The 17622-nt window shown below is 37.8% G+C and overlaps 1 protein-coding gene across 2 annotated transcripts in view; it reads left to right on the forward strand.

Moving 5' to 3' along the window:
• Positions 1-17622, forward strand: part of LOC124367465 (protein phosphatase Slingshot) — a 311228-nt gene that overhangs the window by 133825 nt on the left and 159781 nt on the right. The window lies entirely within an intron of this gene.

Consider the following 17622-nt stretch of genomic DNA (forward strand, 5'->3'; position numbering starts at 1 on the left):
GCTCCAGTTTTGATAGCCATATTACGCTGAATTTAAATCATTGAAGGATTTTACTTGTAATGTAACTCAAATGTAACTAACGTAATGGTTCTTTTTTTAATGGATTATTAAAAACTAGGGAGGATAAATATTGGGCTAAACTGTGATCTATTTCAGTTTGTTTTTATTACATTTTAAACGTTTTATTAGCTCCAGTTTTGACAATCTCATTACGCTGAAGTTATTTATGATTTTAAATTGTTGGAGGATTTTACTTTTAATGTAACTGAATTAAAGAAACTTAATAAATAACAATAAAATTATAAAACAACGAAAATAAACTAAAGCACTACTAATTATTAATAAGTGGATTCTCTAAATTGACGTTTATAAGCGTTGAAATAGATCGATCTACTAAGGTAATGGTCCGTTCTTTGAATCGATTTTAGAAATTGGGGAGTAGCGATATTGAGCTGTAACGTGTTCTACCTTAGTTTGTTTTTATTATATTTTGTATACGTTTTCATTTTTTTTAGATTAGGTCCAGTTTTGACAATCACATTACACTGAAGTTAGTAATGATTTTAATTTGTTGGAGGATTTTACTTTTAATGTAACTGAAAAACTTAATAAATAACAATAAATGACAAAACAACGAAAATAAACTAAAGCACTACTAATTATTAATAAGTGGATTCTCTAAATTAACGTTTATAAGCGTTGAAATAGATCGATCTACTAAGGTAATGGTCGTTCTTTGAATCGATTTTAGAAATTGGGGAGTAGCGATATTGGTCTAAAATGTGATCCATCTTAATCTGTTTCGATACGTTTTATGTTTTTTTTTAGATTAGGTCCAGTTTTGACAATTACATTACGCCGAAGTTAGTAATGATTATAAATTATTGGGGATTTTACTTATAATGTAATTTAATTAAAAAAAAAACTTGATAAATTATAAAATGAGGAATATCAACTAAATCACCAATGAATGTTAAGTGGATTCTCCAAATCAGATTTTATAATCAGTAGAAAGGAATATCTATTAACGTAAAGTCTTTATCCTTTTCTGAATGGATTTTGAAAATTGAGGAGGAGGGATATTGGCCTAAAATGTGATATGACTCAGTTTTTTTTTTTTTTTTTTTTTTTTTTTTTTTTTTTTTTTTTTTTTTTTTTTTTTTTTTTTTTTTATTGTTTAGATTTTCCTGTTTGGGTGGAGTCACTTTAAACGCCATTAATATAATTTATAATTGGATGTATTAAACTTGGGACTCGTTATAAAATATTCAATAATGTTTTATAAGTGACCTATAATAATGATATGATAACATTACATTTTGGAATGTCTCACTTGATTTATTCCCAATAAATTACCCCTTTACTTTAGCGCTACCATGTTACACACGCACGTTTGGCAAAGTTACAGTGCATTGTTGTTGTTTACCATTACACTGGACGTGCGGAAAGCGCTACCAAAGTGTAAACAAGCCAGTCAAAGTTTGACGTTTCCTGCCCATATGTCTTGAATGTCAGAGACTGTGCCAAATCCCCGTGGTGTCACCGTGACGTTGACTGAAGAGCGATCTGATAAAACCTCCCCCTAGATATGAAGTACTGTAGGCACGACCAGTCAACTGCCACAAGATAAGATTGTGCTGGACAATGACCCTCGTGACGTCATGCGACAATTGGATCAGCTGATGTCAATGAGAGGTCAGCGGACGAACAGCTGACAGACGCGTTGCTGTCGCCGACCTCGAGACAGGCGGCTGGCTGTGTCTTGTCCATTCCTTTGTGCCCGTAATGTAAACTCGGTGATACGTTGTGCTAATAATTACATATTTTGGAATCCATTTTTTGTCCCCTCTTCTTTATGAAATACGATTGAGGCTCAAGTCCACTCCTCTCCCCCGCCTCCCCCCCAAAAATAAATGAAAAAAATAAAAAATAGAAGGCGTACGTTGAATTTGAACCTATTAGTGTTGTAAGCAAGACACATATATAAGGTCTTGAAGCTCAACAATTTCCCGGAGGAAGATTCTCGAGCCCCTATTTTGGAGGGTATTTAATACTTCATAAACTACCCAGTGTGTTAACCCCCCTCGAAATAATTTTCTATATACACTACTGCTTCATTCCTTCGAGCTATTAATGTAAGCTCAGTGATACATTGTGCAGATGAATACATATTTTATGTTCACTTTTGTTTATGAAATGCCGTTGTGGCATGGGCATATACAATGGAGGCTCAGAGCCCCCCCCCCCAATTTTGAAAGACGTGTTAAAATAGTACCTAGTGGTTTGTTTTAAGCTAGACACACACAAGTATGAGGGCTTACAATTCAACAATTTCCCAGGGGAATATTCCCGAGCCCCTATTTATAGAGGGTATTTTATACTTTCTAAGCCACCGAGTGTGTCAGTTTCCCCTCCCCACCTCGAAATAATTTTCTATGTACACCACTGCTTACCTCTTCTAGCTATTTGTAAGCTCAGTAATACATTGTGCAAATGAATACATATTTTGGAATCCATCTTCCGTAGACTCTTCTGTTTGAAATGCCTTTGTGGCATGGACGTATATAATGATAGCTCAAGCCCCCCCCCCCTAAATTTTGAAAGACAAGCGTTGAAATTGCACTTAGTAGTATGTTTAAGCTAGGCACGGTTATGAGGGCTTACAATTCAACAATTTTCTGGGGGAATATTTTCGAGTCCCTATTTATGGATGGTATTTTATACTTTCGAAACCACCTAGTGTGTCAAGCACCCCCCCCCCCCGAAATAATTTTATATATACGCCACTGCTTTGTTGTACCATTTTCGTGGGTGGAATGTTTGAATACAGTCCTTATGATTCTTATTCACATAAAGAGAACCACCTTGAGCGATGGATCATATAAATTCAGAGCCGAGGAAATGAAATCTAATTCGTTATATTAATTTCCAAGTATAAACATCTGTCCATATCAACGTTATTCAAACATACTGAGCCATAACAATCTGAATAGTTATATCAGCGTTAGTCTCCCACCGGTTTCGGCGGACAAACAGTATGCTCCACGTGTACAAACTGGTAGTATCGTTATCGTTATCAGTAGTTGCACAGTCAGTCCGGCGCAGCAGGACGCGGGCAGCTGTGTGTCGAGTGTTGTGTAAACACGGCTACGTGATGGGTGTGACTGGGTGACACTGTCTGTCACTCATTCCCACCGTGCAGCCTGAAGTGGTAAGAGATCGATCAAAACTGTGTGTGTGAATTCAACGAATACACAAAATAATTTTTTTTCTTTATTTAAATTGGATTTTTTAAATTGAAATTGGATATTTTAAATTGAAATTAGATTTTTTTTAATTTTTTTTTCTTCCCAAAATTAGTAAAAAGTGATATTGGCCTAACATTTGATTTGCCTTTTCTTTTTCCCTCATGTATGGTTGGATTTCGTCTGGATGATGTAGTTATTACTTGACTGTTTGATTATTATAATACAGAGCAACTTGCATGCATTTATGTTTTTATTTAAATAAGTTGGTTTGGCAAATCACAATCCATGAAGTTTTAAACGTTGTAACTCACAAAAGGTTTACACGTACATTCTATGAGACAAAAAGAACATTGTCCTTGTAGTCGGTAGGTTCGGTTCGGAAATTGTTCAACGGACGACTCAATTAGATCCGGTGCGAAGTTCAATTACTTTTCTGCGGCGTTGATTGCTTAGCACTTCTGGCGTTCTGTCTTTGCTTCGTAACATTGCAGTCCTTCGTGTCTTTTACACTTCCGTTTTGCTGAGTCCTGGGAAGAAAGGAACGGCTAAGTGTTGGATGGCTGGAGAGAAGATGCTCTGTTACGACAGTAAGGCCAATAAAGTATGTCTGGACGAAAACACCGGATATATTGTGAAGTTTGTTTAAAGCCTCTTCATTCCTAAATTCCTACTCTCAAGAATCTGTTATCAGTAATTACGAAAAACGTGAGATTTGTGGAAATAAGCGAGACAAGGACTGGTGGAACTTTTTGGAGTTTGTATACATCCTTCCCCTCCTTCTCTCAAGAGAACTGTTATGAGGAAACGTGAGATTTATGGCACTAAGCGAGACAAGGAATGGCGGACTTGGTGATGGAACTTGGTGTAGAGTGGGTGTGTCTTCACTCAGACCAAGGAACGGATGCGACAAAAGACAAATTAAGGAACGCCATTAGAGCGCACAATCGCCGAATCCTCTAGCTGCTTTCTTTGTCTGGACACTAGATAGCTGGCTAATGTCCTGGCTACCTGACGTATGTCCACCCCATCGTTTATGTCACACTATTTTCTCGCCTAATCAATTGAGAACATTTATTGTGAAATCAGAAAACTTTACTCTGGGATTATTACTTTCCAAAATCATCACCTAAATTAATCCTTTACATAGCAAGTATCGATTTATTCACATCGCCCTGACTGTGTCTACTCATATTCTTGTGACTCACTCTGCCCATTAAAGCGTTAAAATAATGTTAGAAGGCTTTTACAGTGTATAGACTTAACCATTTATTGACAAAATTAACAAATTTGATGAAATTCAGTTGTTGAGTTTGGCTCTTTCACGAGTATGCTATATAGTGTAAGGAATATGTAATTATTAGTAAATAAAATTCACGAGACCAAAGAATAGATAACTCTCGTTACGTTTTGTCGAGTCCTACTATCTTCCGTAGTATCGCTTTGATATAGGTTATTCAATACTAACTTATTCTAAACACTAACAAACAAAACCATATAGAACTTTCACAGTGGTATTACGAGCAATTATTCACGCAAAGAGGTTTATGTGAACCGATTGGCCTTGACGAGAACAGGGTTACAATGTTACACAGTAGTGTTTCTGCATTCAAGATTTCACCGCGGTCGGTCAGCATCGTGTTGTGCTGAAGGGGGGGGGGGGTGAGAATGCGGCAGACGAGATGTAAACAGACGGGAGGCGTGGGCGGCGGCCGATCGCGACTCTGTGCCCAAAATAGGCCAGAGATTTGCATGGCAGACAAGGTGAGCGGGCAGGTCACTCGCTTCCTGGCTGCGGCCGGGGCAAGGTCACTGCATCTCGCCTGACCTCCCGCCTGTGTCCTGGTCACAGCGGGACAACTAGTACAGTGGGCTGAAGTTTAGAAATGTACAGGAAGATTGAACCCATTTGTGCATATGAGGTAATAGATCTCCTTGCGGGAGTCGCATTTTGAGCTCTCCAAAAAATGTTAACCTTCAATATCTAGAAAAGAAATAATATGTAAAACTTGGGGTTTTTCATAAATCTTGAGTTTTTTCTCCTTTTCCCGTAGCCTATCGTAAATGTTTTCTACCTTTCACAATTTTCAAATTTGGATACGACCGATCTCTTTGCGGGACTCTTAAGTAGCGTTTTGAACTCTCATAAAAATAATGATAACCTTCAATATCTTAAGAAGAAATAGTATGTCTCCGGTTTCTTCATAAATCTTAAGAGTTCTTCTGAGCTATCATAACAGATTTGCTGCTTTTCAAAATTTGTAAATTTGGATATGACAGATCTCTTTGTGGGTCGCCTAATTCGCATTTTGAGCTCTGAAAAAGAAAAAGAAAATTAACCTTCTATATCTAGAGAAGCAATATTATGTAAAACTCCTATTTTTTTTATAAATCTTGAAAATTTTGCTACTACTAATAAATCTTGAGCTACTGATAGCATCAAAAAGTCCAATTTTATACCCTATGTGCATGTGTTTCAAGACTTTTCAGAGTCCCTGTATAAACAACAACATTTTCCAAGATAAAAATTACTGCACAGTTAAATTTCATAATATATATGATGTATTTGTTTCGAGTATGTGTTTCAATAATATGATGACGTTATAAACCCGTTACTTATAGTTTTTATTGTACAAGCAACTTTAAGATTTGTAGGTGATAAATCAGTCGAGTGAATACTCTATAGTATATCCAATGCTCCTAGTACTGAACTAACCATGTCATTAACACTACAACTCAACCTTAAAAGACTAACTTCTATGAAAAGAAAGTGATCGTAACGGAAGAGCGATAGCAACACCACCGACTACTGTTTGAACCAAACGCACACTTGTGTACAGCGAGGAAGCAATCAGTGGCGGAGTGGTGAACGTATAGATAATGTAGCAATCCGCAAACAAACATTCACCTCTGCTCCGTGAGTTGCGGCACCACCGACTACTGTTTGAGCCAAACGCACACTTGTCTACAGCCAGGAAGCAATCAGTGGTGGAGTGGTGAACGTATAGATAATGTAGCAATCCGCAAACAAACATTCACCTCTGCTCCGTGAGTTGCGGCACCACCAACTACTGTTTGAACCAAACGCACACTTGTGTACAGCCAGGAAGCAATCAGTGGTGGAGTGGTGAACGTATAGATAATGTAGCAATCCGCAAACAAACATTCACCTCTGCTCCGTGAGTTGCGGCACCACCGACTACTGTTTGAACCAAACGCACACTTGTCTACAGCCAGGAAGCAATCAGTGGTGGAGTGGTGAACGTATAGATAATGTAGCAATCCGCAAACAAACATTCACCTCTGCTCCGTGAGTTGCGGCACCACCGACTACTGTTTGAGCCAAACGCACACTTGTCTACAGCCAGGAAGCAATCAGTGGTGGAGTGGTGAACGTATAGATAATGTAGCAATCCGCAAACAAACATTCACCTCTGCTCCGTGAGTTGCGGCACCACTGACTACTGTTTGAACCAAACGCACACTTGTGTACAGCCAGGAAGCAATCAGTGGCGGAGTGGTGAACGTATAGATAATGTAGCAATCCGCAAACAAACATTCACCTCTGCTCCGTGAGTTGCGGCACCACCGACTACTGTTTGAACCAAACGCACACTTGTGTACAGCCAGGAAGCAATCAGTGGCGGAGTGGTGAACGTATAGATATTGTAGCAATCCGTAAACAAACATTCACCTCTGCTCCGTGAGTTGCGGCACCACCGACTACTGTTTGAACCAAACGCACACTTGTGTACAGCCAGGAAGCAATCAGTGGCGGAGTGGTGAACGTATAGATATTGTAGCAATCCGTAAACAAACATTCACCTCTGCTCCGTGAGTTGCAGCACCACCGACTACTGTTTGAACCAAACGCACACTTGTGTACAGCCAGGAAGCAATCAGTGGCGGAGTGGTGAACGTATAGATAATGTAGCAATCCGTAAACAAACATTCACCTCTGCTCCGTGAGTTGCAGCACCACTGACTACTGTTTGAGCCAAACGCACACTTGTCTACAGCCAGGAAGCAATCAGTGGCGGAGTGGTGAACGTATAGATAATGTAGCAATCCGTAAACAAACATTCACCTCTGCTCCGTGAGTTGCAGCACCACTGACTACTGTTTGAGCCAAACGCACACTTGTCTACAGTCAGGAAGCAATCAGTGGCGGAGTGGTGAACGTAAAGATAATGTAGCAATCCGTAAACAAACATTCACCTCTGCTCCGTGAGTTGCAGCACCACCGACTACTGTTTGAGCCAAACGCACACTTGTCTACAGTCAGGAAGCAATCAGTGGCGGAGTGGTGAACGTAAAGATAATGTAGCAATCCGTAAACAAACATTCACCTCTGCTCCGTGAGTTGCAGCACCACTGACTACTGTTTGAGCCAAACGCACACTTGTCTACAGTCAGGAAGCAATCAGTGGTGGCGGAGTGGTGAACGTAAAGATAATGTAGCAATCCGTAAACAAACATTCACCTCTGCTCCGTGAGTGACAGCACCTCCGACTACTGTTTGAACCAAACGCACACTTGTCTACAGCCAGGAAGCAATCAGTGGCGGAGTGGTGAACGTAAAGATAATGTAGCAATCCGCAAACAAACATTCACCTCTGCTCCGTGAGTGACAGCACCTCCGACTACTGTTTGAACCAAACGCACACTTGTCTACAGTCAGGAAGCAATCAGTGGCGGAGTGGTGAACGTAAAGATAATGTAGCAATCCGCAAACAAACATTCACCTCTGCTCCGTGAGTTGCGGCACCACCGACTACTGTTTGAACCAAACGCACACTTGTCTACAGCCAGGAAGCAATCAGTGGTGGAGTGGTGAACGTAAAGATAATGTAGCAATCCGTAAATAAACATTCACCTCTGCTCCGTGAGTGACCAAGCACGAACCGACCACTGTTTGCAGCACACTTGTCTACAGCCAGGAAGCAATCAGTGGCGGAGTGGTGAACGTATAGATATTGTAGCAATCCGTAAACAAACATTCACCTCTGCTCCGTGAGTTGCGGCACCACCGACTACTGTTTGAACCAAACGCACACTTGTCTACAGCCAGGAAGCAATCAGTGGCGGAGTGGTGAACGTATAGATATTGTAGCAATCCGCAAACAAACATTCACCTCTGCTCCGTGAGTTGCGGCACCACCGACTACTGTTTGAGCCAAACGCACACTTGTCTACAGCCAGGAAGCAATCAGTGGCGGAGTGGTGAACGTATAGATAATGTAGCAATCCGTAAACAAACATTCACCTCTGCTCCGTGAGTTGCGGCACCACCGACTACTGTTTGAACCAAACGCACACTTGTCTACAGTCAGGAAGCAATCAGGGGCGGAGTGGTGAACGTATAGATAATGTAGCAATCCGTAAACAAACATTCACCTCTGCTCCGTGAGTTGCGGCACCACCGACTACTGTTTGAACCAAACGCACACTTGTCTACAGTCAGGAAGCAATCAGTGGTGGAGTGGTGAACGTATAGATAATGTAGCAATCCGCAAACAAACATTCACCTCTGCTCCGTGAGTTGCGGCACCACCGACTACTGTTTGAACCAAAGGCACACTTGTCTACAGCCAGGAAGCAATCAGTGGTGGAGTGGTGAACGTATAGATAATGTAGCAATCCGTAAACAAACATTCACCTCTGCTCCATGAGTTGCAGCACCACTGACTACTGTTTGAGCCAAACGCACACTTGTCTACAGTCAGGAAGCAATCAGTGGTGGAGTGGTGAACGTATTGATAATGTAGCAATCCGTAAACAAACATTCACCTCTGCTCCGTGAGTTGCGTCAGCGCTGACGAGAGGGGATGGCCCATGATTGTGCAGGTGTTGATGTCATAGTCTGGTCCCAATCGCTGAAGGATGGCAAAACTTCGACGTTTACGTAAGTTACGCAGTGTTGCCCAATCGAAATATGGGTTCTGTACAAAATTGTACAGCATCAGGTTTGTTGTCTGATATTTATTACTTTTTTTTTCTTGTACTCTCGATGTCACAGCATAAAAAATGACGTCATTCGTGAGATTCGGGAATAAAATTTATGTAGTGTCCCACGAGTAACCAGATAAACTTCTCAGTTGGTTACCTCCAACAAATTAACGAAAAAAGTTCGTAAAAAAAATATCTCCGGAAGCGAGGGTGTTATCGTCAGGGACATATTTTATTGAATTGTTCAGTTTATTTTACAAAAAATCCAATTTAACAATAATAAACTATCTTTACGCCATAAAAACATTACTTTCGCTTTCCTAGAAAATCGGGCGAAATCTTTCGCTAGCCGTAGCTTGCTAACAAATCGTTTCCGGGCATATGTTTATATGAACTTTTTTCATTATTTTGATGAGAGGAAACCAACTGAGAAATTTGTCGGGTAACTCTTGGACCACCCTGTATTATTGTTTATAGTGTGTTAAAAGTGGCGTGAAGGTTTTTTGTTGAGTAAACTCTTTTAAATTTCCGAGCTACAATCTGGGAACAAATAATGTTTATCACTTTACGACGAATTATAGGATACTTAATAGTTACAAGAATTAGGCAATTTCGTAAATGGACCCCAAACCTAAGGTCAATGATAAGTCTATGTTTTTTACAGGTTTATAAATTATCATGGCTAAACGGAACATGATGACTTGAATTATAAGGAATTACATCGTTTGGTGTGCAAAGAGCATGTGATTTTCTTCAGTCATCTTTTATACTCATTCAAGAACACTACCTAAAATGCTTTACTCTTTATCCACTAATATGATACGCGCATTACTTGAATATGAACTGTTCGGAAGTGATCTACTGTTGGTGTATATAAGGTCGAAATCTTTGTTTGCGTGACCGCCGAATAATGGAAAGCGTACGCCCTACAGTATTGGAGCAATCAGACATTGGGTTTATTCCGGCACTTTGGTTATTGACAGCCCCGCAGCCCCTAACAACAAGGACAACACCGCCACCCCTCTCCCTCTTCTGACAAGTGTAGCACTGAGGTAAAACAAGTAATTCATCGTGCAAGATAACTTGCAAGCTGCATCCAGTCGGTCGTCCTGCAGAGTGGTGATTCGAGTATTGTGAGTGATAAGTATTCGAATAAAATAGTATTCGCTAAACTATTCGAATATCTTAATGAATGGTTTTAACTACTATTTACTGTTAAACATGTTTAATGAATGTGTGTTAGTGGATATTATCCAACGATCGCCGTGTATTTATTTTCTTAGCGAATTCTTAATTAATTAATAAATCTACTTTAATTTAGTTATTTTCTTTTCTAATTATTTACATTTCTTAAAATTTGTATCAACTAATTTTTATTTATGACTAATTTTTTTCAAAACAATTATGTTTAGTGCTTTACTATTGTCATAAAATTTAAGTGTATTTCATGTACAGTTGATGGAATAAACATTCATTCATTCATTCAATGCCAGGGTCAATTGACTCGTTTATTAAAAAAGTGGAACTGAATCGTCTATAGTAAATCGTATTACACGTAAGGTAAACGTATTTTTTACTACTACTTTTTACAATAATTTTTTAATACTGTAATTAATTTTAAATCGACACAGAAAGTTTTCTCTTTATTATTCAATGTATAATAACTATAAATTTAAAAAAAAATGATGCTTTCTCAATGTAACTTATAAATTGTATTTGGCCTGTAAATTGTACCCAGTGGATTGTATAAATAGTATGGGATAACTAAATAGTTAATCGATATGTTTGGAATAATTCAATACATTCTGGGGAGTATTCTGATTGAAATCACTCGAATGATTCGTAGTGAATTGTTCGACCGATTGGTTGTTGGAGCGCACGGAGCGGTCGTAATAATTGGAATGATTTTAATGAATATTCGTAAAACATTCGAATTATAAAGTGTATTCGAATACCGCATCACTAGCTGTACGATGATGGAATAAAATGGCCACCACACCTGCACGGTCTCGGTATGCAGGTGTGTACAGTAGTTTAGTTGTGTGAGGAAACTAAGGGTGAATATTGTGGATCTCACCGCTCTTTCCGCAATTACTACCTCTCCTATATTCAGTTTCCTCCTTTGTTCCCACTTGTGAAGGAGGAAATATAAGAATGCCAGGTGTAAAGCTGAGGATGTACATAGTAGTGTCTGGATGGGCTAATAATATCCCCTAAGATCATCGGAAGCTCCCCCTCCCCCCCAGGAGGGTTAAATCCTGGGTGGCTTATGCGTTTCAGTTGAACCTACACTGGGTACAGCAAAACCCGATGTGTCACTTTTGGGCAATTCTATGACGTCCAAGAGCGGCAAATCACGAATAGTAAATATCGAAATATTGGGGTGCAAGGGTAGATTGAGCAGTCTAGTCTACTATGAGGGATGGCTGTTGGAGTTGGTGGAGCTCCCTGAGTGTTGCTAGCCTAAACATAAGGGCGTGCCACCCCTTCCTTGCTTCGACCGGAGAGGCTGGTTTAACTTTCTTCCAAGGAGGCTGCCCCAACGTTGCTCATCCAGAATATCCTGCCACTCCGGAAGCAGGTCCTTTTAGGACTAAGTGCAATTTCTCAGCTTATTGTCCTAAGAGAGGGAAAGTTCAACGGAAACATGCGTTATATCTAACTCAGACTTAAGTTCAACATCTTAGATCGCTCGGCCATCGGTACTCCCTTATTGTTATTCTAGTACTTACTTTTTTCCTTGATGAGATCGTTCTTGTCCTCTTTGTTCTTTCCATTCCGCCACTCACAGTCAATTACAAACCTGATGCAGTGGAGTATTAAAGGACTCAACAGAAAGCAACTAAAGAGTTGTCGCACGGACGGAAGGACTGCCCTTTGACATTTAGACCCAAAATCAATATGGTACGGCTATGGACCAAGTGGAACCTACTCGCAATCTTTCAGGTTGGTAGACCTGTCTATTACAGAGTTATCGTGCACAAAGACAAACGAATAGAGAACGACACTATTTTAAAAAGGTCCTGCCGGATCCTTAGTAAAGAAATGATTTACTGAAATTTGATGGATATATCAAATACTCTCATATGGACAGTTCTCTAAATTTTTTTAAAAGCTTTTAGTGCATAAAATCTATAGCTATGTTGTTAAAAAAAATCAGATATTTAAATTCCGTTCCTTTCATTTAAATGTTTTGAATAAACGGAATTTTTGGAGAGCGCCTTTTATTACTTTAGTAAATTAACTTGATTACCCAAGGAAATGTATGGTTGTCAAAAAACACGGAATAGAAAACTCTTGTTTACATATAAAGTTTTGTGGAAATCGTTGGAATTAAAATTGTAGTCTTTGTGTGTATGTAAACTATTTATAGGGTGTCCATTTGATATGTCGTGGGCTTTTTGGTTATTAAAACTTTCGTTAAATTTAAAGATGGGGGAATTTTATAAGTTTGCTTGTTACAGGATAGTAATACCATGTTACATTTAACTGATTTTACCATTTCTTCGTACACACATAAAAGTACATTTTTTTAAGTAAGTTTAATAATAATTTCAATGTTTCAACGATCTCGGTTAGTAATAATCCATGTACACCATGGTTGTAAACGTTTATGTAAATGTTGTGTATATCTATTTCCAATTAGGTAGGAATAGGTAGATAAACCATAACCTATTTTTTGCATATAGCATTAATCAATTATTACAAGTCTAGTAGTGAGTAGTAGTAAATTATAATTGTTGTGTTTGATTTCAGGTCAGTGAATGTGATATACACCACTAGTTCCGTAAGTGTTTATCTTAAGGAATATATTATTAATATACTGTATATATATATATATATATATATATATATATATATATATAAAACTTTATGCTTACAAATAAATGTAAACGTTTTTCCACAAATATTCTCAATTTTATCAAATTATAGGTCTTATGTTTATTCATGTTTTAGCTAGAATATGTTTATTTCTTTTGTGTTTTTTTATTATTTTTTTACATCGAGACTATTCAACAAACTGTATTTCCCTGAAATCCTTCAAAGACGATTTCATTTTTGAGGATTGCTGGTATGGTTTGAGTGTAATACATTTTGGTTCCAACAAGTTGAGAATATTTTACCTTGTTTTTAGATATATATTTTTGTTTTCTTAAAAACATTGCTCTTAATTATGTTGTCACAGTAAAAAACACAATTTTTGTCTGGTGTATTTGCCGTTAAGGAAATTAAAACCATACCTTTTTAAGGTTTGAATAAAATAATATGATTCAATTTCCATGTTATATTAGATGGAAGTTTAAATATGGTTAACCTGACCAACCCAGTCTCTGTAGTAGTTAGGGAACAATACCAAAATTTGACACAGTAATATCCATGTCGGAAAAGGGATACACTGCTTTCCCACCCACCATTAGTTTATATACATAATCACATTGAATATCATCACGCTGTGGACAAAGAGTAGGCCTACCACTTTGAGAAGTACGCAAGATACTTTTTATTATTATATCAACAAACTATTTTAACTCTATTATTGAGCTTTAAAACAATTTAATAAATTGTCACAAACTAGTTTCACCATTCTTGGTCTCCTGACCAATTTCATAATTTAATATTGTCTTAGTTATCAGATTATCATATAGTTCTTGTTAAGTTTGGTTACTATGATTGACAAATCATATGTTCACTGGTAATTTATAAAGGGTGATTTTTTTATTGGTGCGGTTTTTAAAACTAAATAAAAAAAATGAAAAACAACCTGCATTGACATAAAAATGCATTTATTTGAACTACAGTGTCATGACATTAACGTTTAAAAATGATTTCTGGCATATGGGCTCCATTTCGTTCGCGTAGAAAGCCCAATCGAGAAGTCCAATTTTCGAATACTCTTTCCAGCAGCTGTGGTTGAATTCTGCCAATAACTCGACGAATGTTAGCTTCCAAGTGATTTAAAGTTTGTGGCTTGTCAGCGTATACTTGAGACTTAACATATCCCCACAGAAAGTAGTCTGTTGGCGTGATATCACACGACCGTGGGGGCCAGTTGACACTACCTCTAAATGAGGTGATACGTTCACCAAATGTTTCTGCTAAGAGGCCAATAGTGTCGTTTGCCGTGTGGCACGTCGCGCCGTCTTGTTGGAACCAGACATTTTCTAAATCCACTTCAAGTTCGTTTAGCTGAGGAAAGAAAAAGTCCCGTAACATTGCCCGATAGCGATGACCATTTACCGTAACAGTCTGGCCAGCATTGTCTTTAAAAAAATAAGGGCCAATAACACCACCTGCCCAAATGGCGCACCAAACGGTAAGTTTTTGTGGATGAAGGGGCATACCAACAAATTCTTTTGGGTTTTCATCACTCCAAATCCGACAATTCTGTTTGTTGACAAAGCCGCATAACCAGAAATGAGCCTCATCACTGAAAAAAATCTTGCCTGCGAAAGCTGGGTCACGTGTTATCTTATGTTGAGTCCATTCAACGAAATCAAGACGCTTGCGATAGTCTAATCGTTTCAGTTCTTGCACCAACTGAATCTTGTATGGATATAGGCGTAGATCCTTCCGCAAAATATTCCATAGAGTTGAGTAGCAGATCGCTAATTGCTGCGCACGATGACGAATCGACACACTTGGATTCTCTTCAACACTATTAGCAACAGCATCAACAGCCTCTTCGGTCCTTACTGTGCGGCGTCTCTGCCGATGCTTGTCAACAAGAGTGTGGATATTACGAAAACGATTAACCAAAGCTCGAATACCTGACTCTGATGGACGATTATGAGGTCCGTAAATCGGACGAAGAGCTCGGTAAGTTGCCCGAACTGAACTGCGATTTTCAAAATAAATTTGCACTATTCGCAAACGCTCTTCTTTTGTAAGTCTGTTCATGGTTACTATACAATAATACGCACTAGACAATACAAATATCGAAATGACGTAAGATAATAAACAAAGATCAGCTGTTTTATTCAAATTTAATTGTTGTGTTTAATAGAGGTGCCAACTTAAAAACCACACCAATAAAAAAAATCACCCTTTACATGTCAACAAATGTACTAAAAGGCTGGGCGATTTCCGCTACAAACCCTGTGCCCATAGCGAAACTCCACTTGAACACTGACTTCACCGGAAAATCAACCTCGTAAACATAAAACAACAACGATATTATACGCGTGAATGTGCACCGTATCGGTTTGTGTTGAACGCAGACTCCTTGTCATGTCACATGTGAAATCCCTTCTCAATACGTGACGTGTACCGTTACGTAAATCATAGCGAGCCAGAGCCCTACACGTGTCCTGATATCTACATCTAGTACTGATGATGTTGGCGTAAAGTAGATGGAAGATGTATTTTATTTAATAGAGTCATTAGCTAAAGTTAAAAGTTACTGTTTATTTTACATAAAAAAATAATTTGGTTTCATATAGCAATTGTATATAAATGGTTGTTGTACGAGATATGCATAATGTACTGTTTGTGTTATTGAATGCATGTACATTCGTTGCGTAGTAGTGAATGTGACCATTGATCTTCTCTGTTCTTTAATGTACTATGTTTGCTGTGTTTTATAATTTATTTGTTTTTTTTTTTTAATTTAAGTTGTATAAGGAGGATATTAATTGTTATGTTGTTTCTAATGTTAATATTGGATAATTTTTATCCAGACATTATATGGAAAAAGTAGTTAGAATTATCTTTATATTGGTAATATTTTTTTGTATTCTTATTTTTAGTTCATCTGTAGTTTCAGGCACCTCGGAGAGTGGCCAGCATGTAATCTAATGTAACTGAACTCAAAAAGTACTGTATCAAGTTTATTTTACTTTGTTAAACCTAATCACACTACTGAACATGTGATCAAGCTCTTCCCAAGATTTTATTTTTGTATTTATTTCAAGGGATAAGTCACTATTCTCATTATCCTCATTATTTTAACAGATTAACATTTGATGTTACTGCAGTTCTTTTTAATAAAATATTCTAATCTCTTTACCTGGCTGGTTATGTTTTTACCGTAAAATTTGAATATTAACTGTGTAATATTTTAGGCTTGGGCTTGTAGTTTTTATTACTTCCCTTAGCGATTCCCTCAAAGTTATACGGGTAGGTTTGTCTAAAATATTGTTTAATAAATCACTCTCTTTGTGTGAAGTTTGTTTTTTTGATGATGGAAGGATCGTGAAGGAAACTATCTAGGTTGTAGTCATGCATTAGTTTATTAATTTACCTGAAGAAGAGATCAGATTGCAGATCTCGAAACGTAGTGTTACTGATTGTATTGTATCACTGAACGATTGTTGTTTTCCTTTACTAACTTTGCCAGTGATTTACAATATAAACCTGTTTATTTTAGAATGTATGTAACTGTAAAATGCAGGTCAGTCTTTAACATCTATTAGAAGACGTTACATTAGAAGACGTTTAGATAGGTAAAATTGTCCTGGGAAGTAAAAGATTTTCACTGAAAGTTAAATTGGGATTCAGTACTGCTATAGGGACCTAAATAACTTATTTAGTCGACATTAATAATACTTGTATACTTATTTGCAGAATTCCAAATCTTTATGAGGTTATTTTGATTAATAACATTTTTCTCCATAAAATATTTGATGGGTCAATAATCACATACTGGTACAATGCACATTTGGTAGGCATTTATATCCTACCTAGTCTCTTTATTACAGAGTAATTTTGTTTGATTTGTTTTCAATTAAATTTTTCATCTACAGAATTCAAGGTGTGGTGAAGTGGAAGAGTATAGTCCTAACTTCCCCACTCATATAGTTATTTTTTATAATTTAAAAATGTTCGAAATATTCTATCTCGGTTGTAATTCGATTAATATTATTGTCACGAGTCGAGTTGAATGTAAAGTTTTCTCCGGGGAAGACAGTTGGGGAGGAAGCGGCACCGTTCTATCGGCCGGAAACGTCGGCGACCAAGTTTTAATTAAAATTCAGGATTGTGTCGAGTCGTTGTGTTGTCGACACAGGCTGCCCGAACCATCTGGTAATATCGACTTCATTAGTGAAGTCGGGAACCGTGCACGGTTTTGTTCTTTGGAATCATGGCAATGGAACTGTGATAACTAAACGGTGCTTTTTAGAACCTGTTAATTGTGTAACCTAACGTTTTGGTGTGGATCCAACATTTTAGGAGGGTGGGAGGGGGTGCTTTTTCAATTGATTTTAGACCCCAACTCAAAATTAAACGACAACCCATATTTTGTGAAAATCTTTTGAAAACCAATTACAAAAAACGGAGGTGTTTATAAATATAATTTTTCTACATATTAGTAACCGAAATCTAAACACGATATAAAACTTTGTATACACGGTGTCCCGTAATTAAATAACCAAAACTTATTATACTATTCTTATACTTATACTAAAGTATAATACAGGTGAAAACAATT

The sequence above is a fragment of the Homalodisca vitripennis genome, chromosome 8 (genome assembly GCF_021130785.1).
Source record: "Homalodisca vitripennis isolate AUS2020 chromosome 8, UT_GWSS_2.1, whole genome shotgun sequence".
In the NCBI taxonomy this organism is placed as follows: Eukaryota; Metazoa; Arthropoda; class Insecta; order Hemiptera; family Cicadellidae; genus Homalodisca; species Homalodisca vitripennis.